Below are 17,709 nucleotides of genomic sequence, written 5' to 3'. Positions count from 1 at the left end.
ATAACCAGAAGTCTTCAAAGTCTATGAGTCTCTTTTTGTTTTGTAAATAAGTTCATTTGTATCATCTTTTTAGATTCCACATATAAATGATATCATATGATATTTGTCTTTCTCTGTCTGACCTTATTTCACTTAGTATGATAATCTCTAGGTCTGTCTATGTTGCTGCAAATGACATTGTTTCATTCTTTTTTATGGCTGAGTAATATTCCATTATATATGTGTACCACAACTTCTTTATCCATTCCTCTGTCAATGGACATTTAGGTTGCTTCCATGTCTTGGCTATTGTAAATAGTGCTGCAGTGAACATTGGGGTGCATGTATCTTTTCAGACTATGGTTTTCTCCAGCTATATGGCCAGGAGTGGGATTGCTGGATCATATGGTAGCTCTATTTTTAGTTTCTTAAGGAACCTCCATACTGTTCTCCATAGTGGCCACACCAATTTACATTCCCAACAACAGTGTAGGAGGGTTCCCTTTTCTCCACACCCTCTCCAGCATTTATTGTTTATAGACTTTTTGATGGTGGCCATTTTGACTGGTGTGAGGTGATACCTCACTGTAGTTTTGATTTGCATTTCTCCAATAATTAGTGATGTTGAGCTTCTTTTCATGTGCTTTTTGGCCATATTTATGTCTTCTTTGGAGAAATGTCTATTTAGAGTACGCTTAAAATATCACTGTCACGAATGCCAACACACTATCCCAGATTAAAGGAGTTTCGACTCCTTATGTCACTAAATGTATTGTGTGGTACTGGATTGGATACTGGGAAAATGAAGCTATAAAGAACATTATTGGGAGAATTTAGAGACTTTGACTATAGACTGTATATTATATATTATTGTATCAATTTTAAATTTCTCAGATGCAGTCAGTATACTGTGGTCATGTGGGAGACTGGCTTTAGCCTTATGAGAAATCTGCTAAATACTTGTGAATGAAGTGTCATATCAGCAAGTAACTTTCAAATGATTCCCCAAAACTTATATGCATATGTTTGTATGTGTGCATGCATGTATGTGTGTAATTATGTATACTTATAGAATACACATACAGAAAGAGGCAGAGAAAGCAAATGTGGCAAAATGTTAACCTTTGAAGGCAGGTGAAGGTTATATGGGTATGAATCTTCTACTCTGGCAAGTTTTCTATGGTTCTGAAATGTTTTGAAATTAAAAAGGTGAGACAATACCATGCATTCTATTTCTTCTGTAGTTTCACACCTCCATTTATTCTGTAAAATTTTGGCAAAATGTCAGTCTTCTTGGGATCATCTTCACTGTATTGTTTAATCTATATTTGCCTAGTAATCAGGTAGGAATTTAACTTCAAGAAGAGGGATTCTTAGCAATCACCACCCTGCCCTGAAGAGATGCCTGGATCAAGGGAAAGAGCCGCACAGAAGTGGAGAAGACCTTGTGTGTATTTGGATTAATATGGCATCATGCCTGGAAGATGATGTTGGTTTTCCAACGATAAGCAGTGACATCAGGAAGAGTAAAGCTGAAGATAACTTCCCCCTTTATCGTTTCTGTCAGTTCATATCAGCCTATATTATTACCCAAAATTGGGGGGAGAAATCTTTGTCTAATTCTTTAGTGACACTAGTGATACTTCATATGCTCATGCTGTAAGGAAAACTACTTAACATAATCTGCAGTGCTAAATGAATGAGCTGTCTTTTTAGAACAGGCCCTGTAATTTCGAGGGAAGAGTATCAATGTCAAATGAGTTGATACAGATGATGAACTTCAAAAAGAAGCTGAACTCCGATAAATATGCATTTTCTCTAAACCATCAAAAACTTGAAATTCTGGGACCCTTTCTGGCCATTCTGTCAGAGTCGGTTGATGCAGTATTGAAGTTGAAGCAGTATTGACTATTCACATGACTTTTATGAGTCCAATTTCGAATGGGAGAACAACAGATCTGTGTGGGATAGTTTGGCTCAGAATTGAAAACAAGAGCCATTTTTTTGGTTGTTCCCAGAATGGACTGTTGATCAAACTTATCATTCAACCCTCAATACTGGGACTTCTGGTGTATAGCATGGATAAATAAATGATAATGTTTTAAGACATTTTTATTATTTTGTCATTGCCCTAAAAGTCTGGAATGAGCTATTTAAGCTTCTCTCTCTTTTGTTTTTTTTTTTTTTTTCCTGTTTCTTTTCTTTTTTTTTTTTTTTTTGAATTGGGGGGTGTTCTACTTTTTGAAACACAAGAAAAACCATCATTATTTGCAGTGAATATGCCTCATATGGCTGGAACACTCTGGCTGCCACAGATAGTCCATAAAACCACATGGAAAGGGCAACTACACTGTTTGATCTAATTACAAATATTTAAATACCTTTCAGTACAAGCCCTGGGAAAAAATTGGGGGCAGAGGGACACTTCCCAGGAGGGGAGCAGCTTACTACAATATGAAGCTGAGTACTTACCTAAAAGTTTTTATTTGACTAAATGTTTCATAGGTGGATGTTGAATAGAGAATGAAATGGTTGGTATATATTATGACCTGAATGTAACCTTGGGTGTAGAACTTAAAAGCGTCTCCCGGTGTCCTATAAGATCATCTCCGTGACCCAACATTCCATCACCACTAGTCTTCTTGTCTCCAGGGAGTCACTCCCATCTGTGTTTGGGTAAACATTGTAACAACACCACTTATGGGTTTAACAGAAGACCCCTGTATGGGACCAGGAGTGCCTCTTTTCTGGACCTTGTACCACGGACATCATCTATCCTTAGTCAAGGTGTAGCGTTGGCTAGAGCAGGGCTACTCAGAGTGAGGTCTGTGACCAGTAGCATCGCTTTCACCTGGGAGCTTGTTAGAGATGCTAATTCATGGGCCCCACTTACTGACTCAGAATCCCTGGGGGTGGGGCTCAGAAATGTGTGTTTTAACAAGCTCTCCAGGTAATTCTGTGAAGTCTAACAACCTTAGATTTCCAATAGGTGAGAGGCCACAATCAGCCTTACAGCTGACTGCTTCTCCAAAGGTAATCATGATAATCTGTTTACCCTACCGAATAGAAGTTGTTTCCTGAAATGGAAATGGCTGAATACTTATCTATAAACTGTGATTAGAAATAGGTTCTTACAAACCTAAATGTGCTACAGAGTAATTTCCTTAAAGCACAGTGTTATCAGATGTTTAGCAGTGAAAAGACAATAAAATAAAGAGGCAAAGCTAGAGTCTGCAGCATCTTTTGTAACTCCCATACTCTTTAGATTTCCCCCCTCCACCCCCTAGGTTTCCCTGTTATAAGACACAGTATTAAGTGAAATCTTCCTCATTTGAATTTTTTCCTATAATGGATGCTCACCTGCTTTCTCATTAAAAGTTCTTAGGCTCTAAGCAAAGATGACATTAGCGTGTAGGTCCTCAAGGGGCTGTATTGTGACTGGAGTCACAAAGGGTTTGGTCCCTTTTGGAAAGCAGACCTAGACCCAAACTCAGTGAGTGCTGGGACCTATTTCTTGGTTGGGAAAAGCTTTGCTGCCTTTCTTTTCCTTAGACGTGGCCTCCAGGCAAAAGACGAAACACTCATAGAGAAGGGAGACTGTGGACCTGACCGGGGCGTGTCTTGTCCTTATTAGGGCATGATTTTATCCTGTGTGGTTAGAACACGTTTGATTTTGATAAGCTTTGTTCATTTTAGTTCCCCCCAATTCAGAGGTGTGCTGGTAAATGTTTAGCAAGATACTCTCCAGGCCAGGAGGCCCTGAATTATAACTTAGGTTGATGTTTGTGATGTAAATACTCCCACCACGGGACCGATTTCCAACTGTCAGGGTGATGTCACTGGAGTGGAGCTGGGACCACAGGCTGTCACTGTCCTGTGCCAGCTGGCCTCAGCATACCCCTGCTCAATGGCTCCCTTCCCAGCGCTCTCATGAGACTGCAGAGGATAGGAATTGAGCTTGCCCTTGGTGGACCTGGATAGGAGGGAGGAATCACGGATTCCCAGGCTTGGTGTGTGGGGAGCAAGACAGATGTAGTGATCTTCAGTAGATGAGAAAATATTCATGTGTTCGAGCCTCTGCCTTTCCATGCTATGTTGGGCCCAGTGTTGGGAAGTTATAAGATGCTGGATTCTATGTTTCTGTTAATAGCATGATGAGTTCACCACAAAGCAAGAAGCTAGGAAGGACATCACATCTCAGGCTGTTGGATAAATGACTCAGCAACACCCTTTTTCCCACCTAAGGCTAACCCCAGAGGAAAAGGCATGCATGGACACACTTCCTTGTCCCAGAAAGCTTTTGCATGCATTTGCTCTCATAGAAAAGTATAAAGGAGGCTGCATCCAAGTAAAACTATGAAGAATCTCCCGGGACAGAGCTTCTAAAGCAAACTCCTCCTCCTCAAAGAATCCTGTTATGTATAGACCAAGTGCAGCCAATGTCCATATTTACTTTTGTTGGTACCTGAGTTCAATGTTTGATTATTCTTGTCGCCATAGGGCTTAGAGCCTAAAATGCTGTGATGATGGGTTATGCACTCTCAGGTAATAAAGAGGGGGTGTATTTTATCTGGGGAACTGACTTATTTATTACTACCAAGGTATTTGGAGAGAAGAGGAAAGGAATTCAAATAAAAGTTTAAAAACAGACGAGCATGAAGATGCTCTTGGAAGACATAGAATGTAGAAGGTTTATTTTTAGTAAATTTACACTCTTCTTGAAATCAGACCATTTTACACAGGAGAAAATGATGGGGCATCTGGCCTAAGGATTCAAATCCATTTTGAAGGATAACAAAACCCTCCATTCAATCTCAGAATCTCTGAACTCCGGTGTTTCCTTTAAAAAGTCAAAATTTGCCAGACAGAACTGGAGAAGAGAACAGAGCTATAAAAATTTTCCTAAAGACTGAGTTGAGTGCAATCCAATAAAAGATCTAGGAGGAAAAAAAACCCTACATTTAGATTTGGTGGCATTGAACATATGTTTTCTTTTTATATTCACGTGTTTTATTTTTATTCTGTCTTTGATAAAGCAAGAACAATAGGTGTGATGGTCACGAAAGCTGTTACTTTAGCTTTAAGGGGTTGCTAGTTTTATTTCAACTCTTCATAAACTTCCTTTATGGGTATGGAATGTGTCTGGTAGGTTTTTCTCTGTTTTATTTTGTCTTCTCTGTTGTCTTCACTTGGGTTCTCCCCGATGCAGACCTTGAGAAAAGATTCTAATGCAAGTATAATTTCTTGGGGAAATAATTTCAGGAAACAGCTGGGTAAGGGGAGGTGAGATGGGGAAGGGAAAGAATTCAATGAGAAATGTTACCGAGGGAGCTGGCCTTGTGGGTTATGGGGGTTCAGTCCTGCTGGGGAACTCCGTGAAACATTATAGAATGCACCTCTGAACTCTCGCAGAGGAAAGTCAAGAAAGCTGGTGAATTTATTCAGCTCACTTTCTGCCACTGGTTCCATGCTGCTTCCAGGGTCCTTAACTATTTGACAGGACCACCTTTTCCTGCAAAACGGGCTCAGTGAGTTCCCACAGCTTGATAGGAGCCCCCTGGGTAGAAAGTACAGGTGTTTGCAAGTAAGGAGCCTTCACTCTGTAGAGTCGGGACATTCCTTAGTGCAGCACTGTCCAAAAAGTTTATTCTGAACCACTATTGTGAGGTACCCGTGTCACTTAAAATTTTCCAGGAGCCACTTTCAGAAGTAAAAAGACACAGGTGAAATTAATCTTAATACCTCTTTTTAAGATAGTACATGCAAGATATTATCATGTCAACATGTAGAAAATATAAAAATGATTGAATCTTTTTTGCCCAAATCTTTGAAATTTGGTGTGCATTTCACATTTAACAGCACTTCTCGCATCTCAATTCAAATTAGCCACTTTTCAAGTGCTCAGTAGTCACATGGGGCTAGTGTCTACTGTATCTGGCCGTGCTGGGAGCATGTGTCGATTACTGTAGCTCCCCAAGTCAATTCCACCCAGTAAGTCAAGGAACCAAACACGTACTTTCAGTTTTGGGCCCAACTGGTGGTTTACTTTCTCCACTAGGTTATGTTCCTTTGTTTTCTCAAGATAGAAAAGCTGAGGAATACTGTCTTCTGCTTATTCTACAGAATTATGTTGATTAGTGAGATTTTGAAAACTTGAACATTTTTAATATCTTTGCAAATGCATTGCTGTTATTTTTGTTAATAGATCAGTATAGGGTTTTACCAGTAAAAATTAGGTCCTCATTTATCCTGTTTTCTCCCTCCACCCACCAAATCTTTATTGAACACCTTTCTTGGGTCAGGCACAGTTATAGGCCCTGGGACCCTTCAGTGAAGAGACAAAGACTCGGCTTAATATTTTGCTGAGGAAGGCAGACGGTAAACAGAATACCATATAAATAAAAAGTGCCATGAAGAACAGGTTCTTTATTTTTTTTTTTTAACCTTTGAACTTAAATAATTACAATTTAGCTTTTATTGCTTAATTATGGCATAAAACAAATGTTTCTGGGTTCATAAGTAAGTAGACATCTTAAGAATTGTAATTATTCCAAATTTATTCAATAACAGTCTACAAAGACATTTCAGTAAAACAATCTTGGAATTCATTCTTTAAAAGATACGCATTTCTTGAAGAACTTGTGATTGCAACAGTATTCTTTTTTTTTTAACTTTTTATTTTATATTGTAGTGTAGCCAATTAACAATGAAGAACAGGTTCTTTAAAAAAATAAAACTTTATTTTTTAGAGCAGTTTTAGGTTCACATTTAAGAGGAAGGTACAGAGATTTCCCATGTCCCCTACCCCCACACATGTACAGTCTCCCCATTATCAACATCCCCACAAGAGTGGTACCTCTGTTACAATTGATGAGCCTACATTGACACATCACAATCACCCAAAGTCCATAGTTTACATTAGGAAGAACAGGTTCTTAGCAAGTGGTTTTTGCTGCTTGTTACTAGGCTTTATCTTACTTTAATCAGATGCCATATATAAAAGTCAAATATCATAGGTAAAAATAAATAAGTTGGATAGTGGTTATTTAAAATCCTCTTAAAAGAGGATTTTGCATTTTTCAGAACTTTTTACCTCAGGGTTCCTTTAGTTAGAGGGAGGCTTGATAGATTCTTTCTTTGAACTAATTTACAGGGGACTTCTAGGGATTTATCTGTACTGTAAAAGAAGTTGCACAAAGTCTGCTTAGGAGGATATTTACACTGCTGTATTTTGCATCCTTGGGTGCCTAATTTATGGGCAGTTCAAACATCCTACTTCTACACAGGCTGTCAGATGCATGGCTGAGTCACGGCTTTTGCCATCTTTCTGGCATGAACTTTGTAGATCTTTGAAGAGTAGCAGCCAGCAGGTCAGGTCAAAGACTTTACATTTCCATATTTCCAGTTGAACCCTAGGAGGTATTTATTTGAGCTGCTAATGTGAGCAAAGCTATGACTTCTCTATTAATTAAGGTTGTTTTATTCATTGGCTGAAATGTGAAAGCATTTAATTATTTAAAGACTTGGTGTTTTCAAAGCATAATTGACTTTTGAGGGTTGAGACACTAAAGAAAAAGATGTTAACTTGAAGCAGTAGCACTTGCAAAGATCGTACTGCAGTAATTGCATATGCAGGATATTTCTGGATTTATAATATATTAAGGCTAGGAAAGTTATTTCAGTAAGATTTAACTGGCTGAGTAAAATAGAGTGTTTTATTACATAATAATTGCCTCTAATGGGTGTGGATATTTCATGTGGCTATTGGAATCATTTTAATGTAACCGTAATTGAAAAGATTACATTTACTTTTTAAACATCTTTAACACATCAGATTGGGTCCGTTGATTCAGTACTTAATATCATATGTTTTGTTTTCACCGAGTTAATTTTCTGGGCTAGATTGCTTCCTGAAACTTAAGCCATTTCTCAGTAGACAAAGGTGGCTATTGTGTTCCTTCCTGTATGTCTTACTTCCTAATTTTTTGATGGTTGCAAGCAAAATAGAGGCTGACACTGGCTATCTTAAGCAGAAAGAAACTTCTTGGAAAGACCGTGGGACTAAGAATTGACAGAAGTTTTTAGCCTTGGGCTTTGCAAACAGGAGCCAAGAGCATACTAGGGGTGGCTTAGGTTGGGGTCCCTAGAAGCAGAGCATGAGAAGGAGAGTCTTGTGCAAATGACTTACTGAGGGAATGTTCACTGGAGAAAGCTGTAAGGGAGTGAGGGAAATGGGATAGGGCAGGAGAAGGATTTAAGCAAAAAATGAGGGCTCAGGTGAAGTCTAGCCTCAGCTTGGTTTCACAGGGCTCTGATGCTCAAATATCATCAGAGAATTGTTCCACTTTGAGACAAAGGCAAGGCCACTGTGCTCCTGTATCAGTCAGTCAGGGACTGTGGACTGCCTCTGTTACCAGACTCATGTGTGGCTGATCGCCACTCAAGAGCCAATAATTTGAGAGGCAAGTGTTAGTCGAAAGGAAAGGTGCTTTAATCAGAAAAGCCGGCAATCTGGGAAGATGGTGGACTCGTGTCCAGAGACCAACTCCGAAGATTCTGTTCAGCTAAGACAGTTTTTAAAGGAAAAAATAGGCGAAGAATCACAGTGAATCATCGAGGCAGGAGTTTGGATTCTGCATCATTCTCCATGCATGCGGACTGACTGACTGTCTCTTCAGATGTTCTCTTGCCCACGTGATCTGCCTGCAGGATTCCTTAGGCGGCTGTTGGGGGTAGAGAAATAATCATTCTTTAATTACCTAATTCTTCATCCTTAGTTCTTTTTATCTAGGAAAAGAATAAACAGGTTAGACAAGGCATGGTGTACATTCAGGAGAGCATAAGTCAGGAGTTAGGTTAAATTGCCTAGTGATCTCATTCCTGTAATTAGGTTCTTTTAAGGTTAGCAGGGAACAGAAATGAGCAAACAGCAAAAGGACAAAAGAGCTGCTTTCACCTCTGGTTGGAGCATAGCCTCCCAGGCAGTGATGTCCTGGTAAAGTGGCTCTCTGGAGCAGTAAGGAACCAGATTTATAGCATTTGCCAATTTCCATGGTGTAAATACTCCCCCCATGGCCTTCTTCAAACTGAAATTACCGAGTGTGGAGCTGGAAAAAAAATGTGCACATTAAACTCTTGTGAGCTAGTATGAGCCGGTTCTAGGAAATCACTGTTCTCAGGCATCTCCTGAACGGGGGGCAGGGGTTCCTGTCCTCTGAGCTTGGTTCTTGGGAGAAAGGGGCAATTGTAAACTATTAGCAGCCAACCCTCACAGCAGCTGGGGAGAGGTGTATCCACCCATGAAAGATCTGGGAAACCTCTACCAGAGGCTGACATGATATAGGGAACTTGGTGAGCATCACACAGCAGGAAGAGGAAAGTCAGCTCAGTGGGCAGGCTCCTGCTGCTGCTGCTGCCTCTTTAGTTGCCCCCTAACTGCCATTGCATGTGCTCAAAAGTGCAAAGGCCTTGAAGAAAGTATAAATTGGTCCTGCCTAAGGCACATGCTCCCTCTGGTTATACCAGGAAAGTATGAGGAAAGATTTAGTCCACTGTGCTTCAGTAGTAGAAGGGAAGCACTTATTCCCTCCAAGACTATTCAAAATTTTCTGGGGGGGGGTGGGTGATTCCCCCCAAAAAGGAGGCTGAAAACTCTTACTGATGGTAAGTGGAGGCTGCATAGCATCAGTGATGAAAATTTACCACATGTGGAGTAGAAGTTGGCAGAATTATGACAAAAGAAACATTTATTATTTTTTATTTAAAACCAATACCTATTTGCCAACAACTATTTTTGTTACTCAAAATACTGTGGCAGAAATTGTTGCCTCCTCACTAGCCTTTCTCCCAAACTTCCTCCTTGATGGCAGAGTCCGACTGTCACTAAAGAAGCTAAAAAATGCTGGATTTTGACTTTCCCAGCATCGTTTGCACATAGGACATGGGCACATGACCCAGTTATGACCAGTGGGTTCTGAGGGGATGTCTTTTGGGAAGTAAACCTTCTGGGAAAGAGTTACCTCCCTTATAAAGAGAGAGATGTTCATAAAGGAAAACTCCAACACCTTTTCCTCTTCCTGCTTTGAATGAAGTTAGGCCAGAACTTGATGCTTGGAGCTGTGGTTCCCATTTGATGGTAATGAGAGGAAAGCCAAGAAAATCACAGAAAAGCTGACTGTAACTCTAACATTGTACTGAAACCACCTATTTTTGGTGTCATTATTACATTAGACTTTAAATACTCTTATTACTACTATTCTACTTGTATTTGGGAGTTCAGTTATTTGATATACTTATTTTATGTTGTTTAATTTCAGAATATCCTAGGGGGGATATATTCTTATTTTCATTTCACATTTCGGGAAACTGAGGCAAAAATCAGCAAGCACCTTGACTGAGGAATGACAAAAGTTGAGACTTTTCTGTTTGACATCAGGGCCTGAGACCTTTATACCAGACTACTTTCTTATATAGTAATAATATTCCCCATCAACTGTGTTGTGTGTGATACAGACCTCGGTCAGTTCTTTTCCCTGCTTTGTCCCTTTATTCCCTATAGTGAAACCTGAGTTATCCAGAAATCAGTCTTGTAGAACTATCAGGCTGAAGGTGAGGATCACATCTCCTTAGGAAGAAAACCAGCTTTGACAATAGAGCAACAACCCAAGAATATGAAATTCCACTAGAAGACCCCCAAACAAGAGTGTGGGCAACTGCTTCCAACTTGGCTCAGATCAGCTCTGATCCAGGCAGGAGACAGGTAATTCACGGAAGAGAGTTTCAGGTTTTAGTGGGGGGAGTCTTTCCCTGCTCAGTACTCCTCAGAATTCGTGGTTTAAGTGAGGAAGTAGTAGTATTTGATGGGAAAACTCTCATGTTTAGAGAAAACTCAGTACTCCAAAATGGCACACTACTCAGTGATGTCAGCCGTCTGAAACTTTCCTGAACCTCCACACTAGTTCCATAATTGCTGTCCTCCCTTCTTTGATTTTTGCTCTTGGTTATGTCTTCATTACAGACTTAAAATTTTCCCTTTCCTTTTCTATGGTGGATCAGATTATGTAGGTGGAGAGCAGGGCAACAGTTACTCCCTCTGAGCACATACCCAAATGTGGTATTTAAAAAAAAAAAAAAAAACTTAAGATAACATATTGGTGATATGACAGTTGTTAACACAAAAATGAAGACTTTAGAGAAAGCATTGTCAAGCACGTAATTGAAACATCTTAGGCTAGAACTTGAGTCCTGCAGAGAAAAGTATTCGAAGGACGATGTGATTTTTATGTGCTTACTTCCTCACCAGGTGACAGTTCAGTGCCCCCTCCCATCCTGCACACCTTAAGATTATGACATGGCTCCTTTTTCACCACATCCACTTTTTCTGCTTTCAGGAAAGTATGTAAGAACCTAACTGTTCCTCAGTCCCTTTCTGTTCATGTTACTTGAATCTCTGGTGGGAATAAACTGAGAAAATATTCTGAGATTCTGAGATTTAACTTTGGAATTTTCCTGAGTGGCTTTTTGTAGCATCCTGCATGAATTGTTGATGGATAGAAAAGATCCAGGACCGTGAATGTATCTGTTTTCTAGGCATGACGCTAGGTGGGCTGTAATGGGGAGCCTAGGAAACTGAGTCCTCCTTTCTTATTTATACAGGGTCAGAGTTGGGATCCTCATCAACCCTATATTCCCTTTTTGTAGATGAGTAAATTGTGGTACAGACAGATGAAGTGACTTGTCCCAGGGCACATTATGGCCCCAGTGTTCATCTCTGTGGTCTTCCTCCCATGTTCCCTCTTCTACAACAGTCTGTAGGTCAGCATCGATTTGAGACCATGTTTTCAAGAGACCTTGGAAAATGAACAATGCGGTATGCTCTTCAGGAGTTTACTTTTTTTCTTATTCTATGGACAGCCCTAAGGTAATATTTATTATAATCAGAGAAAAGTCACGCAACTCAAGCATATACTATCATGTGTTACTGGAGGGTGGGTCTATATTAAGATATATGACAGACCAAGAAATATATGATAAATTCCTGTTCTTTACACTTCACCTTAACTAAGAATACCAAGAATACAAGAGTTTACATGTTATCAAGTTTTACAGAAAAGTGGCTTTAAAAAAATTCTATCAATTTACAGACTTCTTATTTTACCTGCACACACACTCATTACCTGCTTCTTCTAACGCTGTCACTTCATGAAAGGTGGTACATTGAAAAGAGAAATCCCAATGAAAAAACTCCTTTTTCTTTTCAAAGTATCACCTTTCATGAAGTGATAGCATTAGAAGAAGCAGAATGTCTCAGTGATCTGACTTCTGCCCAGCTCCTGCCTGACCTGCCTCCTATGAAGCCCTGGAGCATATCAAGCCCAGTCTGTCTCAGGGACTTTAAAATTGCTGGACACTCTTTCTAGTATGATCCTTCTCCAAGTTTTTCATATGACATTTCTTCTCATACAACCACATCTCCTGGGTACTTCCTTAACCAATCACATCAAGTAAGACTCCCCTGATTACCTTCCATTGTATTGCTTTGTGCATTTCCTTAATACTGTTTGGTTTGTCAATTTACATGTTTATTGCCTATTTTTTCCACCAAAATGTGTGCTTCATAAAGTCAAAGACAGTATCTGATTATTCACATCATTGCGTATACTAGTTGCTTAATAAATGTTGATCCCCTACAGAGCAGACTTTTACATAAAATTTTTACTAAATAACAAAACTGAGGAATATTTGTAACCTTCCTTTTAAAATACTTAAAATTTTTTCCCCTATTTTCACGGCAGTATACTCAGTTGCACATCGTAAATATTGATCATGATGAATGATTTTTATTATGGAAATGGAATTAGGATGGTCCAAATAATTAAAAGTGGGTGCATCTGTTGCTGCATAGTGATGACATTTACAAAAGCAATGTATTAGTGCCTTGCTTAATACAATGCAAGTAAACATTTTCAAAAAGGGGCCTTTTCCAGATAAAGTCCTCAGCATTCAGAGTCTCATTTTCCAAATGGAGAAGAGAGCTCTCTGAAATTGAATTTTATTCATGCTTCAGAAAGAAATGAAATCTCTCCATCATGAAAAATGAGTAACAGGTGCTTTTGATTTCCTTTTATCAGCTGCTAATCGGAAGAGATGAGGAGAGAGAAGCAAGCTAATGAAGAAGCTAACCGTTTCATAGGCAGTTGTATCGTAGGAAGCTTTGTGGTTGTTAATTAGATGATGGCCTTGGGAAATACACTGTGAGAGAGAGAAATGGAGGAGACGGTCATGTATTGCAAAGCCTCTCCTTGGGTCCAGAACGTCTAAAAGTGTTTGTGCTAAAATGTTTTGAGTCATAAGAACTACATTTTGAACAAGAGACATCTGGCATTTTGAAGATGCTAGAGGACCTTTATACATATAGATCCTCTAGATATTAGTAATGATTTGCATGTATACATTAGTAATTGTTTGTCATCTCTTAAAATAAATAGTTTAGAAAGACCTTACAATGTACATTTGTAATTTGGGAGGGCTGCCAAATAGCTGCCTCCTTTTTCTACCTGGGAGAATTCCTTCCTTCCTGAGTCTTTAGAAACCAGAGAAGCTAGACCCTCAGTCTCCCAACCTTCTTTGCAGCCAGGGCGCAGGTAGAGTTAGTGGCTGTTGGGGCCACAGGGCCGGTAGGAACTAGTGCAGATGGAGGTGGCATTGCAGTCTGTGTGACAACACATGTATGTCCTCACTGGGTAGCTTGGGTGGAATTCTAGTCATGGTCTATCATAGCCTCCTTTGCCTCTTCCTGATTCTTTCCTCAGGCTTCCCAGCAGTGCTGTGAGTTACCAAAAGATTCTTTTACTTTTTAATAAAGCAGGTAACTTTTTGTTGCTTACACATAAGCACCACGACTAGCTCACTTCAATAAAAGATGCTAACCATGCAGTAGTTAGTAGTGATATTTTATCAAATATATAGTCCCTTATATGATTAAAACAATCATGTGTTAATGTTACCCAGTACCACCCAAATAATAAGAATTTTATTTAGGAGGACTTAAATGTTTGTTTACATTGGCTTCCCAATTCTATTTTTACTAATAAAAAAATTATAATTGTAATTTAAAAATTAGAACCTCTTTAGTCAGTGCTGTGCTTCACTCTGTTTATAAAGATGTAGATTTTTTCTTAGAGTTTCATTAAATAGATTTAGTCTATTTAACAATTTTCTGTTGAGTCTGATCATTCTCATTGTATGTTCTAGGAGGTATCAGGAAGCCAAACATTTGCTGTCTCCATCAAGAGAGTAATTCCCTCTGGAAGAAAGTTTGGGCAGAACCTGATAAAGGTTAATGTATTACATAGTTAAAAATCTAGGTGGCTTAACAACTGTTTGTTTATTTAAAATATTTTATTGGATACTTGCTAAAGCCAGGAATTATAAGGCACTGCAGAGTTAGAACTGAATAATGTTTGGGTAATTCTTCTTTAGGAAACAACTTTCAGGAGCTTATAGTCTAGGGAAATGGTACTCAAAGTATGGTCCACAGACCTGTGCCAGCCACAACTGTTACTGGAAAACAATGGATTAAAGAACTTGTATCAGAATGTAAATCATTCAGCACACTGTTTAATCTAGCTCATATTTCTCTAGATACAAGGCTTTGAAAGTTAGTGACTTCAGAACTGGCCCAAAGATGTAAATTATCTTGTCATGGGTCATAACAGTTTTGTGGATTGGTTATTTTGAGTAGCAGTAATTTAGTGGATCATAAATATTATAAAAGATGGGAAATGACAGGTGATTTTATCAACCTATGGAACAGCAAAGTATGACCTCATAGTAACATTCGTTTCAAAACAAACATTTAAATTAGTACTTATTATAGGACCCTCATTATCTGCTTTCCATAAGTGAAACTTGGGCAGGTGCCATGTACAAAATAATTTGCTGGATTCTGTCAGATTTACAAAAATATCTGAGATAACCTTGGACATCAAGATTTTTAAACCTCCAAAGTGGGAAAAGACATACAAACAATTGTATTCGAACACTAGATATGGTGAATGATCTGTCATTTTTAATAAGAATTATAGCACTTTAGAAAACTCTGTCCATACAGTATTTTAAATGAATATTGGATAAGGTGACTGTTAGTTTTTCTTAGCTTTATATATGGGAGTTAGTAGCTCTCAGTATATTTTTAAACTATTTTCCCCTGATCAGGAGAGAATTAAGAGAATTTTATTATATTATAAAAATAATTATAATAATAAAGTTAATAATAATAATAAAGTTGACATTGGCTTTTTTGTGCAGAGCTAAGGGGTTATTTCCTAATATTTTCCCGTCATTCATTCAAATAAAGCACCAGATCTAAAAACTAAAAATATGTTTTGGATCACAGTTAAACTACAGAGAGCCAAAACTAATCTATGGTATTAGAGGCCAAAAGAGGGCTTATGTTTAGAGGATACTGGCAGGGATAAAGCACGAGAGAAACTTCTGAGGTACTGGAAATGTTCTAGGCCTGTGCTATCCAAAATGGCAGCCACTAGCCACTATGGCTGTATAAATGTAAATTAATTAGAGGGAAGACAGAAGAAGCAAGAAGAAGTACAATCCTGCAGCCTTTGGAACAAAAACCACATTCACAGAAAGACAGACAAGATGAAAAGGCAGAGTGCTATAAAGCAGATGAAAGAAAAGATAAAACCACAGAAAAACAACTAAATGAAGTGGAGATAGGCAACCTTCCAGAAAAAGAATTCAGAATAATGATAGTGAAGATGATACAGGACCTCGGAAAAAATGGAGGCAAAGATCAAGAAGATGCAAGAAATGTTTAACAAATACCTAGAAGGATTAAAAAACAAACAGAGATGAACAATACAATAAGTGAAATGAAAACTACACTAGAAGGAATCAATAGCAGCATAACTGAGGCAGAAGAAAGGATAAGTGACCTGGAAGACAGAATGGTGGAATTCACTGCTGCGGAACAGAATAAAGAAAAAAGAATGAAAAGAAATGAAGACAGCCTAAGAAACCTCTGGGACAACATTAAATGCAACAACATTCACATTATAGGGGTCCCAGAAGGAGAAGAGAGAGAGAAAGGACCTGAGAAAATATTTGAAGAGATTATAGTCGAAAACTTCCCTAACATGGGAAAGGAAATAGCCACCCAAGTCCAGGAAGCGCAGAGAGTCCCATACAGGATAAACACAAGGAGAAACACGCCGAGACACATAGTAATCAAATTGGCAAAAAGTAAAGACAAAGAAAAATTATTAAAAGCAGCAAGGGAAAAACGACAAATAGCATACAAGGGAACTCCCATAAGGTTAACAGCTGATTTATCAGCAGAAAATCTACAAACCAGAAGGGAGTGACATGATATACTTAAAGTGATGAAAGGGAAGAACCTACAACCAAGATGACTCTACCCTGCAAGGATCTCATTCAGATTTGATGGAGAAATCAAAAGCGTTACAGACAAGCAAAAGCTAAGAGAATTCAGCACCACCAAACCAGCTCTACAGCAAATGCTAAAGGAACTTCTCTAAATGGGAAACACAAGAGAACAAAAGGACCTACAAAAACAAACCCAAAACCATAATGCTGGAGAGGGTGTGGAGAAAAGGGAACACTCTTGCACTGTTGGTGGGAATGTAAATTGATACAGCCACTATGGAGAACGGTATGGAGGTTCCTTAAAAAACTAAAAATAGAATTACCATATGATCCAGCAATCCCACTACTGGGCATATACCCAGAGAAAAGCATAATTCAAAAAGAGTCATGTACCAAAATGTTCATTGCAGCTCTATTTACAATAGCCAGGACATGGAAGCAACCAAAATGTCCATCATCAGATGAATGGATAAAGAAGATGTGGCACATATATACAATGGAATATTACTCAGCCATGAAAAGAAATGAAATGGAGTTATTTGTAGTGAGGTGGATGGACCTAGAGTCTGTCATACAGAGTGAAGTAAGTCAGAAAGAGAAAAACAAATACAGTATGCTAACACATATATATGGAATCTAAGGGATAAAAAAAAAAAAAAAAAAGAAGGTCATGAAGAACCTAGTGGCAGGACAGGAATAAAGACACAGACCTACAAGAGAATGGACTTGAGGATATGGGGACGGGGAAGGGTAAGATGTGACAAAGTGAGAGAGTGGCATGGACATATATACACTACGAAATGTAAAATAGATAGCTAGTGGGAAGCAACCGAATAGCACAGGGAGATCAGCTCTGTGCTTTGTGACCACCTAGAGGGGTGGGATAAGGAGGGTGGGAGGGAGGGAGATGCAAGAGGGAAGAGATATGGGAACATATGTATATGTATAACTGATTCACTTTGTTATAAAGCAGAAACTAACACACCATTGTAAAGCAATTATACTCCAATAAAGATGTTTAAAAAAAAAAAAAAAAAGGAAACGGTAATAGGAACATACATATCGATAATTAGCCTAAATGTGAATGGATGAAATGCTCCAACCAAAAGACACAGTCTTGCTGAATGGATACTAAAACAAGACCCAAATATATGCTGTGTACAAGAGACCCACTTCAGACCTAGGGACACATTCAGACTGAAAGTGAGGGGATGGAAAAAGATATTTCATGCAAATGGAAATCAAAAGAAAGCTGGAGTAACTATACTCATATCAGATAAAATAGACTTTAAAATAAAGAATGTTACAAGAGACAAGGAAGGA

The sequence above is a fragment of the Eschrichtius robustus genome, chromosome 16, assembly GCF_028021215.1.
Source record: "Eschrichtius robustus isolate mEscRob2 chromosome 16, mEscRob2.pri, whole genome shotgun sequence".
Classification (NCBI taxonomy): domain Eukaryota; kingdom Metazoa; phylum Chordata; class Mammalia; order Artiodactyla; family Eschrichtiidae; genus Eschrichtius; species Eschrichtius robustus.
This window is presented reverse-complemented; position numbering follows the sequence as displayed.